At 44.0% G+C, this 17879-nt stretch overlaps 1 protein-coding gene across 1 annotated transcript in view; it reads right to left on the bottom strand.

Moving 5' to 3' along the window:
- The window catches only part of tmeff1a (transmembrane protein with EGF-like and two follistatin-like domains 1a), a 106702-nt gene that overhangs the window by 63088 nt on the left and 25735 nt on the right, over positions 1–17879 (bottom strand). The gene's annotated exons all lie outside the window — the stretch shown is intronic.

Here is a 17879-nt window from a genome sequence, read left to right as displayed (position 1 = left end):
GTCTTTAAGCCAGCCTCGAGTGGACATTAGAGGAACTGCAGACTCTGGCTCTGTAGTGTTGGTTTAAGCTTTGTAGCTCTGGAGTTCAGCAGGTCCCAGGCTTCATGGAGGGATGTTTGTTTGGTTTTGGAGGTCAGCGCTGACCCTGGGATGTCTTTCCTTTAGCTAATGCTAATGAATGCTAGCCTGCCTGCTGAGGTCAGCGACGTCCGGACCTTTGAAAGTTTACTTTGTCTAAAAAACAAGAGTAAAAACTGGCACAAATGTGTGACGCTCTGCAGGCAGCCTATGAAGGAGCGGCCTGCCCTACGGTGCGTTGTGTTTAGTTTGTTGATGATCTCACGAGGAAAGATGATTGGCTGGTTTATGCATGAGGAGTGACTCAGAGACCCAGCAGCGCCAGAGCCGCGGAATGAGTAATTTTTTTTCTTTGTGCTGTTTTCGTTTTAACTGAAACAATATTTCTGTTTTTGTTGTTTTAGTTGTCGTTTTATAAACACAGCAATCATTGTAGATATTTACACACACAGTGGAGAAATCCTTCAGTGTTCAGCCTTGATTGCAGTGCAGCTCTAGGACTCTTCAGAGGTGCAGCCTTTTCTGCTGGTCACTGGAGCACAGCTGCTCCACCTTAAATAAATAAATATCGGACTCATTTCTAAACACGGTTACATCCCTGCTGCTCACAGACAAAACTGCATCAGATCAGATTACTCATCGAAACTCAGCATCGCCTTACTTAACGATAATGTAATCCTTGTAAAATCAAATTAGTAAAGTAGCCCTAATTAGGCCCAAATGTGTCTGCCATCTGAAACATATTTGAAAATTTTACATAACAGAAAACCACGGCCTCCTGGTGGGCAACGGCGGTACTGCACGTAAGCAGCAAATTCAACTTCTTTTATTTAACTGAAAATCTTCTTATTTTCTTCTTCTTCTTTTTTTAAAGAAACAGATGCACAACCTTAAAAATCAGATGGTTTAACGTTTATATGACTCACGCCTGACTCAGAACATGTAGGATGTATTAATTCAATTCAACTCAACTTTATTTATACGGCACCAAATCACAGTCACTTCAAGGCGCTTTACATTGTAAGGTAGACCTTACAATAATACATACAGAGAAAAACAATCATATGACCCCCTATGAGCAAGCACTGTGGCGACAGTGGGAAGGAAAAACTCCCTTTTAACAGGAAGAAACCTCTGGCTCAGGGAGGGGCGGGGCCATCTGCTGCGACCGGTTGGGGTGAGAGAAGGAAGACAGGACGAAAGACATAATCTTTAATAATCCTCTATTTCTGATCCTGAGAAATTAAACTGGAGAGTAAATCACCACAAAATCAAAACAAATAAATAATATCACAAAACTTTTTTTGTGCAGTTTTGTGTGATTTTCTGCTCTATGATGATCACAGCAGTCATTAAAAGGTTTGGGTTTGCTGCAGAAGATTTAGAAGTGGGCCTCTACAGTCTGGAATTTGGCCGGCTGCTTTAGAGCGATGCCAAAGATATTAGCAGCAGATTCTCTATAGCTCACAGTCAGCTGCCTCCCAAATGGCCCTCGGTACGGGGAGCACCAACGACAGCTTCACGATATGAGGTTTAGTCCCGACACCTTTCAATCTCCATCACATCCAACACCCTCACCATTCACGTACGCCCAACATATCCAGACCTCGACATCTATGCTATCAGGATAAGCCGTGTTATTCGCCTCCTAATGTTCTGGCTCATCGAGGATTCAGAGTTTGAAAAGGACATCGGAGAAAATTAGAGCGTCCTTAACAGCGTCATCAGTGAAACTTTCATCGCACTCCTTTCTTCTCCAGACAAAAGATCGTTTTCAAAGGCCACAGGAAGTTCAACATCCTCTGAAAAGTTCTGATAAAAACCATTCACACACACACACACACACACACACACACACACACACACACACACACACAGGCTGATATCTCCAGAGTGAGGTTCATTTCATAGAGAAGTGGAACCTTCTCAAGGACTGCTGTGGCGTATTGATTTGGTTTGCTAAAAGCAGAGAATTTATCCTCGGCAGAGACGAGAAACAGGAGAGGGAGGCGGCGTGACATTCATGTAAAGTACAAACATCAGTGATGCATGATGGGACTTCACCCCCCCTCTCAAAAACCCAAATGTTCCACTTCTTTGTGCCGTTACAGGCACAATGGACCCACTGCATAACAAAACTATCGGTTTGTGATCGTTCACTTTGTGCCTAAAACCCATCGTGAATGCTGATGTGTGAAGCTGCACATCCAGTATATTCAGATTTACCAAAGCCACGAGGAAACATGTCAGAGCGCCTTCAAAATAAAGTCAGAGCTCCTTCACAATAAAGTCAGAGCTCCTTCACAATAAAGTCAGAGCACAAAGGAAATGGCTGTGAAACAGAAGAATCTCATTCAGTCTTAACGTCCCCGGTGATTTACAGCTACACAATTACCTCATTACGAAACCTGGAGATGATCCCAGAGTTTAACAACGTAAAATACAATAAACTAACACAGATGACAAAAGCTGCAGTTCCCCTAACGACCATTTGAGTCCCATGTTTAAATGTTGAAATGCCCTCAGCCGTGTGTTTTGTGTGAATTAGGAAAAAACGGTATGGCTTCCTCTGAGGCAAGAAAACAGACTTTCTGGGAATCTTCATCCGAGGATGAAACGGTCACCTCACCAACACCCACATCTACCAGTTTTCAAGCTACTACCACCTTTCAGTGTTATATACACACAGCACCAAATCACAACAACAGCTGCCTAAAGCACCTTGTGTTTCTGCAGCCATCAGTGATGATACTTAAAAAGACAGTTAAAGGCTGAATAAGCTGCACAGGTGCAATGACCTCATCCAGGTATCTGCTAATTAGCGCTCAGTGAAAGAGTTTCTCACCAAACCTGAAGCAGAAACTTGTCGGATGTTCTGACCATCACGGTGAATTTTTAACACACCAGCAGTTCCAGTACAGCCCACTGGTCCTGCTCAGTGATTCCAGTTAGCTGAGGTGAAGCTAAGCAGACAGCTAGCAGGGACACTTCAGTTCAAGTAGTAACTTCTCTGTTAGGCCTTAAAATGGCTCAACTGAGTAACAGGCTTAAAGTTGTCCTTTAAGGCTGTAAACATGTTTATTTCCTTTGGACATTAGAAACACTGGAGTCTGTGTGACGGACTCACTGCTGGAGCCTCTAGTGGCCTTTGAAGAAACTGCAGCTGTTAGTGTTTAGCTTCATTTTGAACCCTGAGCTGACACGATGATGTTGATGACTCAGTGCACGAGAAAGAAACCAGAAAGGCCGTTTCTGTCGCAGCGAGTCTTCACTCAGTCCTCGATTTGACTTTGACTTGTCTCAGTAAAGTTGAGTGACGCTGCCTCTGTGCAGATGTTCCTCTGAAAATCATGAATTCTGATTAATTACTACAATAACTGTTTCGCTCAAGTTTTATATTATCATAGTTTTAGTAGTAAAAATAATGCGCTTTAAAAACAGCTACATCTTTATGAGGCGGGATCGTCTGCCAGGTTTCACTGCACCTGTTTCCTGTCTGGGATTTATTCTCTGATTTATTGATACTCCACAAATAACTGCACGCTTTTTGGAAACAGGCTGTGAGAGTTGTTCATAAATGTGTCTTCGCTATCAAACATGTGGATGTGAAGGAGAGCGCAGAGTGGGGCTGATGATGGATCTGAGCTCTGCTGACTGATGAAGAGTAAACGCTGCGAGCTGCTCGGCTCCTGTTTCTTCCTCGATCTTGGTGAAACCTTCTGACCGCAGCAGCTGGATGAAGAGCTTTTGTCTGTTCTTCTTCTGCTGCTTGAATAAAACATGAAAGCCCGACAGCCCCTTCCTCCTCCTCCTCAGCTTTATCGCTGCGAGCGATGCGAGCATGATGTCTTTAACTTTAACACTTTTAAATAAAGTGTTTGTTATTTTTTTTAAACTACAGCTGCCTCCCTGGCCTTCAGTTAGCGTCTCAGAAGACACGTTTAACAAAGACAATCTACAGACACTGAGTTTTCAATCTGCAGGGTCGAAGAGAGAAAAAAAACTTCCTGCAATAAAACAGAAACTCAGAAGTGAACTGAAATATTCTGGGAACGTTAACGTTAACGTCCCTGTGATGTCTCAGTCTCACAGACTGGACACGCTGCTTGTTAACCAAGCTAGTTAGCAAATACAGTGACCTCTGGCTCCAAAGAAACAACATGGCATGAGTAGGAAAATGCAAATTCAAAGCAAATACAAATACATATCAGTGCAATTTAAAAGTCTTTAAATTAAAAAATCCACTTGATGCTGAGTCCCAAACACTCGTCGGTTTTATAAACTGGATTCTCGGCGATGGAGGAAAAGCTCCCTGATGCTGTCTGAGAGCAGCTACGTGACTTATCGTGTCCTACAAACAGAGAAAGTCACTGGGCTGAAAATAAAACTGATCCCTAATCCCAGCTGTTGGTTATACTTTGGAAGGAAGTGATTCTCCCACTGGCGTCAGAACTGAATATTTATTATGGGATTTGAAATGGATCCAAAATCCTCTGAACTTCATATCTGGTCTAAAAACATGGTTACGATAAAATTCCTCCTGAGCGCGCTCGCCCTTTCTTCCTCGCTCTGCTGGGCTCTGAACGGTGTTTTTTCCTGAAACGATCCGACGTGTGAAAACAAAAGTGCAAATGAGGCCAAAGCAGCAGCACACAGCACAGAAACATGAGGCGGCGATTACATTTCAGGGATTTGAACCCCCGACCTCGTCTGAATCTCAGCAGATGCTGCCGAAGGACCTGCTGTCCAATCACAGCTCCTCCTCCTCTTTGTAACTGCAACTAATTTGTCCAGGTTCGAGTTTTTATTTCCTCCAGGGCGTCTGAGCGCGGGAGGCCTGGAGGGCCGGCAGACGCTCGGCTCGTTTGGCTTCATCAGCCGCGGCTGCTGCAGACTAATCTTCACCTGGGAAGCAGCGAGTGCAGCGCAGAGATAACAGCTTTGATGTTTTATTCATGTCGAGCAGATCAGAACGACACCAAAACTCCTTTTAGCTTCTTTCTGGAGTCTGACGCAGAGACAGAGCAGGAAGTAATTGACCTCCGGGGAAGTCTCTCCAACAAGTCGGGTCGCAGTTTGCTGTCAGCAGATTGGCTCGTTAGTAACAATCAAGCCTGAGAAGGAGTTTTCACAGAGACATCGTCTCAGATTTTCCATGCATTCTGGAAAATCTGGAATTCTCTGTGCAGTAGTGTCAGAGCAGGGTTCTTTCCTTGGACTCTGGATATATTTGGATTTCATTAATTCAGCAAAGCGTTAATTCAGACAGGGCGCAGAGTCAAGCTCCACCGTGATCCTGGCAGATCAGCTGATCTCAACGCCAACCAAGATCAGCTGATGGCTCAGCAGATACCCGTCTACACAGCTAGCTGGCAAAGCTCACAGAGGGAGCATTGTTTAGCATCTGATATCTGAACCAGCTTAGGCTGTGCTTTAGCCACATGCTCAACAAGAACATGATGAGAAACTGGAAGATGTCCCACACACGTCCACATCTTGAGTCTTCACTCTCAACAGTTACAGAAAATGAGTGTTTCCTTCAACACAAACCTCACAGGCTGTTGGCTATAAACAGCTAATGCTACCCAGTCCTGTGTTTAGGCTAAGGTGTGACCCACCTGCCACAGGCTTCAGTACAAGAGCAGCAACTTCAGGTCAGAGCGACGGCACAAAGTAACCAGCTTGAATTCACGTTTCTATAAATCTGCAACTGTTCTGTTGTGAACACGCTGCCAGATCTCTGACTGATCTGCACTAATTTCAGCTGTGAAACCAGCAGCTAAACTCCTGCCTTTTACAGCCCGTCCTTCAGGTGTCTCGCCATCACTAAAGTTTTTAAAGTCGTCCCCTGACCTGTCCGCGTATCGTCACGGCGAGCTGCAGAGGTGTGAAACAGCCGCTGAGCTGTGACACGCTTCAGACCGAGGCGTTAAACGAGCCGCCGGACCGACTCGTTATCCAGCCCCGTGCGTCCGTGAAATAAAACTCACTGAAGTGCGATTTATTTATCCCGCGGGCCAGAGCCCCGCCTCCAGGTGGCAGCAGCGGCGCTCACCTGCCACCTTAGCGCTCGGCGGCTTCCCGCCATCTCGGCCCGACGAGGCTTTAATTGTGTTTGTAGTGTTTATGAAAAGCTTCTCTGAGGCTGGTTTATTCATGGACCTAATGATGCCGGTCATCACAGCCGCTGACGCTGAGCCACACATCAGGGTTCATTTAATCACACCAACAACAACCCGCTCCTGTCCTGTTCTTTAATTACACATTTCAGCACATATTTCACTCACAGAGGCACCGAGAGAATCAAACGGCTGCTTTTCACTTTACTTTCATTCAAGACATTCTCCAAAAATCCATTTAGTACTTTTAGAGCTTCATTTAAAAAACCTCACTTGGAAAAACTGCAGAGAGAAATGAAGAGAGATGTCCTTAAAGCTACCCGACGCTGCAGCTGACGCTCCTCGCTGATTCACTGCTCTCAATATTTTTGTTGTTACAGTTAATGGAAAACCTATTTGCAGATGGAAAGTACTTTCAGCCATAATTCAGGCTGTATTTTATTTCTGTTTTGCCTGACTTACAGTGCCATTATACAGGCGCACATTATGTGCAGTAAAAGCTGCGCGACGGGGAGCACTTTTCAGCCAATTTGACTTCGCCCCACAAAGAGCTGACAGCAGGACCTACAGGCTAACATTTGGCTGAAAAGTGAAGGTTTTAAAGCTATTATGTGCTCCTTTTACATGAGATGGCAACCATCAATTGTACCGCAGCAGCACGCTGACGCTGAGGTGGAAAATTATTTTTGGAAACACACAAGAGCGACAACAAAGTAAGATTGTGATTTCCTCAGCTCAAAAGTGTGTCGCTGTATTTGGATATTTCACATTTATTTGTTATATTTGCACATTTAAAATGTTTATATCATGCGTATCATAGCTCTGCTGTTACTAATGTTATTAAAAATATACAAATATCAGCATTTTTCAATGGAAGCTCATCTCTGGGATCAACACAGATTACCAAGTGTTGATCCCAGTTTTCTGTTCGTACTGCAGCAGCTTTATTATTATTTACCAAAAGGACAATCTTCAAAGGTAAATGCTCTTTCAACCCCACACAGAGCCAGTAAGAGTCTGTGACGTATCATCGCTCAGTTTGGATGCAGCTCATCCTCGAGTCAGTCGCCACAGACTCCTCCTCCTTCACAACGACCGTACGGCGAGTGACTATTTTTTGGATTTTGTTATGGTTAAAAGTTAGGGGCGTGGCCTCTGCTGGAAGGTGACACACTCGACTGCTAGGCTTACCTCTAATGAAGTCATCACCTGGAGCTCTGATGCCTCTTTGACGTATCCAATAAATAAACATCTACTGGGTTTGCTGCCAAAGTGTGAAACTAAGCACTAATTATATATGCATGTTGCACGTGCTTATAGATGCAGCTTTATAAACTAGTTACCATTAGCTTGACACAGAGCACACACCTGCTTATCGAAACATGACTGGCTCCAAAACAAATGCAGAGTCCAGAAACCAATGGGTGGATGTGTCCATCTATTATATCCAGTCTGTGACAGACGGATGAAGTCCATACTAGAAGATAAGGAGGGTGGTGCACGGTGGAGTAGCTCAAACTTTGATGTGAGACGAGACATGGGTTCACGTCAAGTGTTTGGATAAATATTTCTGGATGAAGTCGTCTTATTTTTCATGCATTTCATTTTTACTTTAGCTTCAGTCACTGTTTGGTTTGATTTCTGAACCCAAACTACTTTGTTATGCTTATGAGGAGATCACCTCGGGGCGCCCAAGTGATCTCAGCAGAAAAACTCAAACAGTGGTTGCATTTTTTAAAGAGAGATTAAAAGGATTGATGTTTCCAGGCTAGCTCTTCCACTAGAGTCAATCATTTAAAATCTCCACCCTTCGGTGAAGGTCGGTGATGTCGTCAACCAGGAGAACAAAGGAGGAGCTTGTTCTTTTCTGTGGAGTCGGCACATGAGTGGTTGGGTCACTTCACTAATTTCTATGAGAGCAGGCACGCATGAAAAGAAAGTACAGGCCAGGAAGTCTGGCCGGATTATCACAATAAAAGATTTAAAGGTCGGTAAAGTATTTCACTGCATTTCTGGAGCTCTAATGCTTCGATATGCTTCTTCATTTATATAAATGAGGGGATTGCATTTCCTCCCACTGAGCTCTAATGTGGTCCTCGTCTGCTTACATAATTAAAATTAAGGACAGTCAGAGAAGATGAAGAAACAAGAAAATGATTTTAGTTCCTGAAGGCCGAGTCAGAGCTGAGCTTCAGAGAAAGAAAAGAGGAGAGCGAGGCAGAAAGCAAAGACAGCTCCTAAATATCCAGCAGACAGTCGGAGGAGGAGGAGGAGGAGGAGGAAGACGAACAGAGAGCTGACGACAGGATGAAAGACTTTAAGTGCTGAAAGAAGTCAGAGGCTGGCTCACCTCAGGCTCTTAGTCTGGAAGATATATGCAGTGTGTGTGTGTGTGTGTGTGTGTGTGTGTGTGTGTGTGTGTGTGTGACAGAGAGAGTGGGAGAATCATGACTTGATGTTTGGCACCTATTATCTAAACTGTAATCAGGCTGACATTTGAGAATCATTAGAAAGAAAGCCAGTGTGTGTGTGTGTGTGTGTGTGTGTGTGTGTGTGTGTGTGTGTGTGTGTATATCCTTGTATTCCTTATACTGTGAGGACTTCGTTTTTGGACTAAAAACATGTCTCTCTAAGACAAATTAGGAAATATAACTGGTTTAAACCAGTTAATCAGATGATCCAATCAATTATTTGCAATTTTTTAAAAAAAACCCCAATAAAATATAATAAATCTTCAACTTTCAGAAAAGATTTGCTGCTTTTCTTTTTGCAACTTCCACGTAACAACCTTGAGGACAGTGAATGATAAAAGTCTGGCTTTGTTCTTATTTTCCTTCTCAATGTTTATGCTACAGCAAACAGTGTAAAAATGTTAGCCTAGCTAACAAAACTGCTTCTATCAAGCCTGATTTCCTTGTCTCTTTATTGGCTAATCATGAGAATCAGATAGATTGGGAGCTATTTTGTGTTCATGTCAGCATTAAAAAAAAGATAATAGCTATATATAGCAAAAACTATAACTGCTAAGAGAAAATTAAAGTGGATCTGTCCTTCTCTGTCTTAGCTTCTGTCATATAAACTTTAGCCATGTTTAGCATCCACCACTGTAATAGTCGTGGATGCTAAAGATGGCTAAAGTTTCCAAGTAATCTTTGTAAGCTAAAAGCTAATGCTTCAGACTGCTCTGCAGACTCGAGTTTCAGGCATTTTTTTCTACCCTATCTAAAGGATGACAGAATATCCCTAATATGGCCATTTTTGCCTCCAAAAACAAGGTCAGAGGACAGAAATCATTCATGTCAATATTCCTTTAGTTTAAACGTTCATATTCATTTAATGGTGGTGTGTGAAAGAAAGAATTCAAGTTTATTAAAGCAACATTCACCTTCACTTTTCTGATGATGCTTTCCTGCAGGCGCTACGAGATTCTCTAATTATTACAAGGACGAATCTAATTGTTTTTAGGTTCACTAATTTGCAATAACAGAGTATTTCTGGGTAAAAAAATATGAAAATATTTCAGTTCCTGGCTAAGGCATTAACAGAAGTGTAACCCTGGTGCAAGCTCGAGGCAGTAGCTCAAGGTAATTCTCCTCCCGTTCACCTTTGGCTGCGACCCTGACAGTAATCTGTTTTCTACTCGTCCATCAGTCCACTGAAACCTCTGCTCTGCTGCTCTCCTCACTGTTCGAGCCGCTGCAGAGGATCTCCACACAAACCTCCTCCCCTCCCCCAAACTCTCAGCCTGCCACAGGAGACCGAAGCACTCAGGTCGACAACACAAAACGCACACGAAAAGAGACGAGGCCAAGGCCAGTCGAGAGGAGGAACCGCGGGCGCTTTCATTCTGCGTGTTTGTTGGCAGCTTTTATCCGTCTGTCCATGTTGTTCTCTCTTGTCAAGCTTAAAGGTGGTTTCACCGAGGACAGAAATCCAAACAGGCCAGAAACTCCTGCAGCTGCTTCCACCACCACCGCAGCCAAACGGACATTTAGGAAAGAGCAGCGCTCCAAAAAGACTAACAGTCAGATACTCGAGGAGCTAAAAGGCCCCGTTAATCACATTTAATAGCCTCACTGGCATTACGGGATGCCCTGCAACAGTTTTAGGATGGTGTCCTAGAAAAATGTGCAATAACCGTCCATGCGTCTGAATCGTAAAGAGCACCACTACCATTCAATCACTGCGCTCAGAAGGATGTCATACGATCCACTGACTGCTCCTGAAATCAGACTTTCAAATGTATTATTTTGGTTTCGTTGACTGAATGTTGGAACCTTCGTGACTTAATAAATATAACATCTTTATTTCACTGATTTTGTTCACCTTAGTTTCACGGCGCACAAGCACAAAATGTCTGAAGGCTTTAAAGGCTAAACAACAATCAAAGACCGACACTCGACTCTGACACCTGATGGCTACGACGGGACCCCGTCGAGTGAGCCGGCTGGAGGGGAAACACAAGAAGGGCTGAAGCTAGTTAGCAGTGACTGAACTTTCAAAATAAGAGCGCAGATGACGGTCCATTAATTACAAATGATGCTGTGTTTAAAAATGACTACGATGAGATGGAAAACGCACCTGGACAGCTAAAGATACACCTGAGAGGCTCAAGTACAGTCAGTGTGTGAGACGCAGTCTAACGGGTGAAAGAGGCCGTCCTTCAGCAGAAGCTAGTAAAAATATGACAGTCATCGGGTGACTTATCCAGTGACAGGAGCAGATTTTGGGGTTCATGGTGGATCTAAGACATCTGACGGTGATGCTGGAACAGAATATGTGCCTGTGTGTTGAGACCTGACTGACTTTTGGCACAAACAGCAGAAATCTGGCGACAACGGTTTTACAGCAGCTTACCCAACAGGGCAGAAAAAGCCCAATCTGGCACTGCTGGCAGGTTAAATAAAGCAGAAACACTGGAGCCGCTTTCCACAGCTTGAAGCTTTGAAAATAAAACTATCTGCTGTTATTATGTTGAGGCGACTCTTTGAATTAAAGTTGACATATGGGAAACAATAAATAGCTTCTATTCATTTGAAAAACGGAAAGCTGAAAAGTCCTGGGAGCGCGTTTGTGTTGGGGGCTGTTTGAGTGCAGAACAGTCTGCATGTGCGGCTTTGCTGAGTTTCAGCAGGAGTGAGTCTCAATAACCTGCAGCAGACTTCACTGACATTATTGTGATATCTCAGTTTGTGTCACTTTTTTGGCAAATAATCCAAAAATGAGCTGTGCTGCAAAGCTCCACAGGTAAGAAGATGATTTTGAATTTGAAATTAGACAGAATTTAAATCAGGCAGGTCCCAGCCCTCACAATCAGCTATTTTTGTACACAACCTTTGACCTTCCTGCTGTGAGAAAAGGATCTCCACAAAGGGAAAATGTCCTTTTTCTTTTCTTAATGTTGAGCTCGGAGAACGTCATCAGCAAAAAAGATCCAAATAAATCCATCAGGGCAGGAAAACACTTTTAAGCTCTGTTAAAAACTGCAAACAAATGATTGTTGTGCTGCAGCCTGAAGCCAAATTCTGTTTTTCTTCTTTTTAAATTCAGCACGATTTGTTGATAGCCAAATTGAGCGTGAGTGTCATGGGACAGATCACAGCTTAGTGATATGAGCTCCGTATCAATATGTGGGCAGAAATTAGTTTAGAGCCAACCCCACATGGTGATGTGACCCTCAAAAGTTCACCCAAAATGCATTTTTGTAAAGTTTTATCTGATAAATCACCTGCTCGTCCCTCTGCGTCACATCAGACCGCTGCAGTTTCATGAAACTGTAACATTAAAGTAAAGAGGAAGAGCTCACACAAAGGAAAGACAGGAGACAGAGAAGGGCATGATGGGAAACACAAGAACCACTAACGAATGAGGACAAACTCAGGACCAGAACCTGGTACCACGACAGGATTTAGTCAGGGCCGCTTCTTCTCTGCACATGAGCATTGTTGCGTTAACGAAACGTATTCCTCATTATCCTTTAAATTTCGGTCCTTTGGTGATTTCTCTGTCTCTCTTTCACTGCTTTCCTGCGGCTGTCTCACCTCCTCCACCAGATGTTTCCATCCCGGTGGTGCAGCTGCATCCAAACCCTCGAAGCAAACCGCTTCCTCACAGTCGCCATCATCCTCCTCATCACCTCGCCACCGGCTGTGAATTAGCTTGTGTGTCAGCCTCTTCAACTTCCTCCACCCCCGCGAACCGCTGTGTAATTTGCATAATTACCGCCCTATAACTTCATACAGTGTAATTTGTCTCAATACGATGTCGGCCGGTGAATTAACACTGCAGCGAGCTCAGCTTTACTGTATGTTGGTGGGTTTTTCTTAGACTGTGGCTTTTTATGGCAGGAAGGATGTAAAGAGCCACTTTGTCTCAAACCAACTGAGCCTTACTCACAGCTCTCAGAAAAATGTTACACTTCCCAATCTGCAGCAAAGTGTTTTATATATTTTCGACTCAGCCGATGTCGGATCTATTCTGTCCCATCTGCTCTCACCTGCAGAGGATCTGACATTCAGACTAATGTGAGAAGGCAGATTTTTGGTCTCATTTATGTCACTTATCTCGCCTTCAAAGACATTAATGACTGCAGGGACGGGGGTTCAGCACACGTCAGTTAAATGTAGCTCCGCCCACTCTCTGTAACAGGACTCGGTATTTCTGCAGTGGCACCAACGGAGGATAGGAACAGTGGATTTTTATTTCGCTTCTTTTTTTCAGTTCTGAATTGGTGTCCATGCAGATGTGTTCTGGGGTGCAGCGGTTAGAACATCTGCCTCACGTGTGACAGCGCTGGTTAAAGACAGAGAGCAGACACAAACATGCACTTTCATCCCCTTTGGGAAATAAGTGAGCAGCTGGGTGGAAGCAGTGCCTTCTTCTACATGCATGATGTGAGTCAACAGGTAAACCTGCAGGTCTCGATGTTCACCTGGTTGTTTAACGCGGTTTCATCCTCTCTGTGGGTTCTGCAGCATTTTTATGTGCACAACACTGAAAGAGGTAACAGCCTGATAAGAAACAACAATGCTTGTAACTGTTGTGTCAAACAAAACATGTGACATCACACGATTTCTCCTCATAAGCTTCTATAGATGAACGATGAAGTCGGGGCTCGATCGCGGTCACAGTGATCGGTGCAAGCTCAACAAAGGCTTTTTTTCCTATTAATGAGTCGATTCAGTTTTATTTATACAGCTCCAAATCGCAACAGTCACATCAAGGTGCTTTATATTGTACAGTAGATTCTACTATAATACATACAGAGAAAAGCCCAACAATCATATGACCCCTATGAGCAGCACTTTGGCGACAGTGGGAAGGAAAAACTCCCTTTTAACAGGAAGAAACCTCCAGCAGAACCAGGCTCAGGGAGGGGCGGGGCCATCTGCTGCGACCGGTTGGGGTGAGAGAAGGAAGAAATTCAATGAAATTCAATATTAGCATTAGATTAGATTCATATTTACTTCACCTTTACTGGGATCTCTGCATATAAAAAACACACACTTGTGACTCGACCACAGCTTCGTGCATCTCTGCCATCTTTGGATCTGCTTCACTGAGCCCTGATGTCAAAACCAGACAGACTGGCTTCATTTTAAATGAGAAATTTGTTTCTCTCCATGTTTGCAGAGGCTCGTTTATGTCCTCCTTAACTTTTTGTTTCAGCAGGTGTGTAAGAAAGAGTGGAGGTGAGACAGGTGAGGCATTTCACACACTGCCTGAGAACGATGAGGACAAACGTTATAAATCGAGGCTCGCGCTGCTATAAACTCCCCGTGAGTGTTTCTGTCTCACCAGCTCTCATGAGTGTGCTGTTGTGTTATTTTTAGTCTGTATTACTGAGGGTGGAGAGCGCTGACCTGCACTGGTCTCGGTCATGGAGGCCACACAGCACGACGATGTTGGACTGAAGAGTCTCGTTTATGAGACTAAACTTGTGATCCAGCGATGTTCTCCCCTTTGTTTGCCACATCACAACCAGGCGTGCAAGAAACGATCTTACAAAGAGTTCAAATTGAATAAAATCTGTATTTGTGTGTTAATTATTGTGTTTCCTTGAGCGAGACCTTTGAGCTCTGCTGCTGGTGTCCAGTTCTGCTGCGTCTGTGTGATTTCCCGGCTATAAAAGTGCTGCTTTCACTGTGGAAACCTCTTCAGAGCGTCTGCGAGCAGCGCCAAGCAGAGCCTGAGAGGCCCCTTTGTCCTCCTCGCGGCCGTTCTCACAGACTGTTTACGGCCTCTCTGCATGTTAGGACTGTTTATGAACCTCGCAGACGCCCCTGTCAGCTCGCCACGACCTCGCAACCGACCCAAAATCTGTCACAATCTTCCCCCGCTTCCCGAGGAGCGGACAAAGAGCCGGCGAACCTCACGACAGCAGCAACGACACATTTAGAAACCTTAATGATTAAACTGGATTGTTTAAAGCCGCTGTCACAAAGCAAACAGACGACCGTCTTGGTTTTCTGCCTCGCCTCACATTTGCATTTTCAATTTCAAGCTCTCACGTTGGTTTTATCCTTTGTTTTATTTCCCCTCCTTAACCGTCTGTCAGGATCTGTCTTCCTTTCTGCCTCGCGGTGTCTAACCTCACCCTCACCTAACCCAACCAATCACATAAATCTCACATCTGGCGTGTTAACGGCGCAGCGGAGATGGAAAATTTCTCACCCTGGTATTGATTCAGAAGCAACGTGATGAGCGCCTTAGTTCGAGACATCGCTTTGTCTCCTCTGGAAGACAAAAGAGAGATTTTAGCGGCGAGATGCTGGAGACAGAAACGGCCTCCGGCTGCAGTCGGAGTACTGCGAGACAAAAACCTCAGAAGAAGAAGCAGAGCTACTGAGATAAACAAGCGGCGAGACGCGAACTGCAAACAGGTGGAAGTCTGGCGAAAGCAGCCGGCCCCACACAGAGCGAGGGGGCTCATCAAGCTCGGCCGACATTTTCAGCGCCATCAATCAGAGTCAGACAGGAAGAGCGTTTAATTTAGCCGAATGCAGCTCAGCGTGGAGGTTCCTCCTCAAACGCAGGCAAGTTAAAAGAAAACACCAGAAATAATCCTGCATTTCATTATTTCTCAGTCTCAAGCACACTTGTTAGCTTCATTCCCAGACTTTAAAAAAATACAGCATTTTAATAACTCCGGTCAGAACTAGAGGATAAAACAGACGCGTGGCTGGGTGTGGGCGCTCCACGGCTCCTGTCGCATCCTTTACCGGTGTTGCGCCAAAACATGATTGCTCGTATTTAAACTGCAATAATAACTTGTTGGTCTATAATATGTGAAACATATGTCAAATGCATCCCACATGAATGTCATCAAGTCCTCCTGAGCCACAAACAACATTCCTGTAACAAGGTAGAAGCTGTATCCTTATGTGTCCTTTATTTATGCAGTTAAAAAAAACCTTGTTGACATTAAAAATGTCTTTTGTAAGAGGAATCAGCAGACCTGGCAACAAATATATCAATAGTTCTGCAAACATACTTTAAGTGGACAAAAAGAACCGGATTGGTTATAATGTAACTACAATAACACAGAGTTATGAAGATATTTCAAAAGCAGGTAATATTTAAATGTTATATAAAACCCTTTGTAAACCCTGTTCACCAACATACAAAAATATATTAGACACAAAAAACACACGGAAACATTGGAAATCAGTTTTTGGCACAACGCCTCTCAGTCTATAATCTGTATAATCTGTAATCTTTACAGATGGTTTTTTCAGGACACACTCAGCCTGCTCTCAGGTGTTAGTCTGTGATCGTCGCAGCTCTTTGTGCTCCAGGTTCTCCACATGTGCCTGCCCACCTTCCACCAGCGCTTCCTTTATCACACAGTCTCTGCATTATTTCAACTGTCAATTAAAGCCTTTGGACCTTGTTGTCTGGTGTCTGCGTTTGGGTCTGCCAGGTCTCTGAGCCGTCACCTGAAGATCAGTTGTTGTTTTAGGTTTTGCAATTTTGAAGCTTTGGCTTCATCATGCATGCATCGTCATCCTCACCTCCCGTAAGCATCGGCTGACGGAGGTCGCTCTGCTTCAGGCTGAACCGCGCTGCAGCATGTTCTTCTGTTGAGTCGGTACCACAAACTAAAATGTTCACACACAACCAACCACAAACTCTGAATGTGATGAATTCACCGCTCACTGCACGACACTGATGACTCTGAATCTGCTCTTAAAGTTCAGCTGCTACAGGTCGCCAACGACACGAAGCACAACAGAGGTGCATCCATTTCAACAGCACATGGCAGCTGCAGCTCCTGCTCACAGGACTGAAACCTGAATGATGGAAGGTGTTAAATGACAAATTGATGAAATGAGATCCAGCAGCAGCCATACAAACGTGAGTCATACGTCTGAATGATTCAGATTAGGATCTGAGATGTTGCTCTACTGTTAGTGCCCCTGTTAGAAATTACAGGGACGTTAGATCAGTCTGCAGATGCTTTATTCGTGGCTTTGCTTTCATGTGACGACTCTGATGTTTGTAATTCATCAGAGTAAAACAGGTCCAACCGCTGCGCCTCAGATCCAGACCAAAGGAAAGCAGCTTTGGTTACAGTTCTTGGAAACATGGTGGTTTCAGGTCAAAGTGAAGGAACATTTTCTGTCCAATCATCGTTTTATGTGCAGAGAAACATCACACAAGTGCGTACACGAATATAGATTTACTGCATGTTATTTATTAGTAAATCAATCGATGCAAACACAACGACGATAAATAACAATCCACTCACACAGCTGAGTCCAAACTGTGCGCGCGTTGTTCTGTGACGCGTCAGTGAAGCACGTGTTTGTGCTTATTTACAGGATGTTACACGGATTAATTTATGTCATTATAATTAAGAATAAAATAATCGTGATTTTCTTGACAGATACTGTTTATTGACCCGACAGCGAAGCACAGAGCCGAGTGCACTGCGGGGGTTTGTCTGTGAATCACTGATGCACGCCGTGTTTCCAGCTGCTGGGTTACTAACAGAACAACATAGAACTGAGCAGCATAGACTGACCCAACATCACAGAGCCAGGATCATATGCTAAACTATCCAGATAGTAACTCGTCTCATAAGCTAACAAACATATAGATGTAAGAGATTTTAAAACATTTTCCTTTAAATTACATTTTAAAAAGTGTATTTTCTTCTTTTTTCACCCTCCAATTCAATTTAAAGTTACGACGGAGCTAAAAGTGACATTTTTGTTGCATCTTTACAGATTCAACAACATCCTTGTCAGTGAATATTTGTTTTTTAAGGCTCTTATTATAACAAACAGGAAGTAAAAAGCTGTACCTCTACCCGACGATGACACAGGTACACATTTTTCCCATAATTTCAGCCGTTTTTAGCGGTCTTTAAATTTACATGCGTTTACATTTGACAGAAAAGCCTGGTCTCCAGGAGGAACGACAAACACACTGAAAACTCTCAAACACAAAAACACGACGATTATAATGTTTCTCCCAGAGAAACAAAACGGCAGCCTTCGAGATCAGGCCTGATCATCTCAATCATGTGCGCCCCAAACACTGAGCCGGAGCCCTGACAGATTTATATGTGAAGCACTTTTTCAGCCCCTTCCCCCTATCCTCCTCCTCCTCCCCCCCTCGCTTCGCAGAATGGATTTGCCCAAAGAGTCGGTGATGCGAGACTAATCAGGCCCAATT

The sequence above is a fragment of the Aulonocara sp. 'chitande type north' Nkhata Bay genome, linkage group LG18 (genome assembly GCF_057382095.1).
Source record: "Aulonocara sp. 'chitande type north' Nkhata Bay isolate Kocher_YH1m ecotype deep benthic linkage group LG18, A_spYH_male_GT1.1, whole genome shotgun sequence".
NCBI lineage: Eukaryota > Metazoa > Chordata > Actinopteri > Cichliformes > Cichlidae > Aulonocara > Aulonocara sp. 'chitande type north' Nkhata Bay.
Note: the sequence above shows the minus strand (reverse complement) of the source record. Positions and strands in the feature narration are given on the sequence as shown.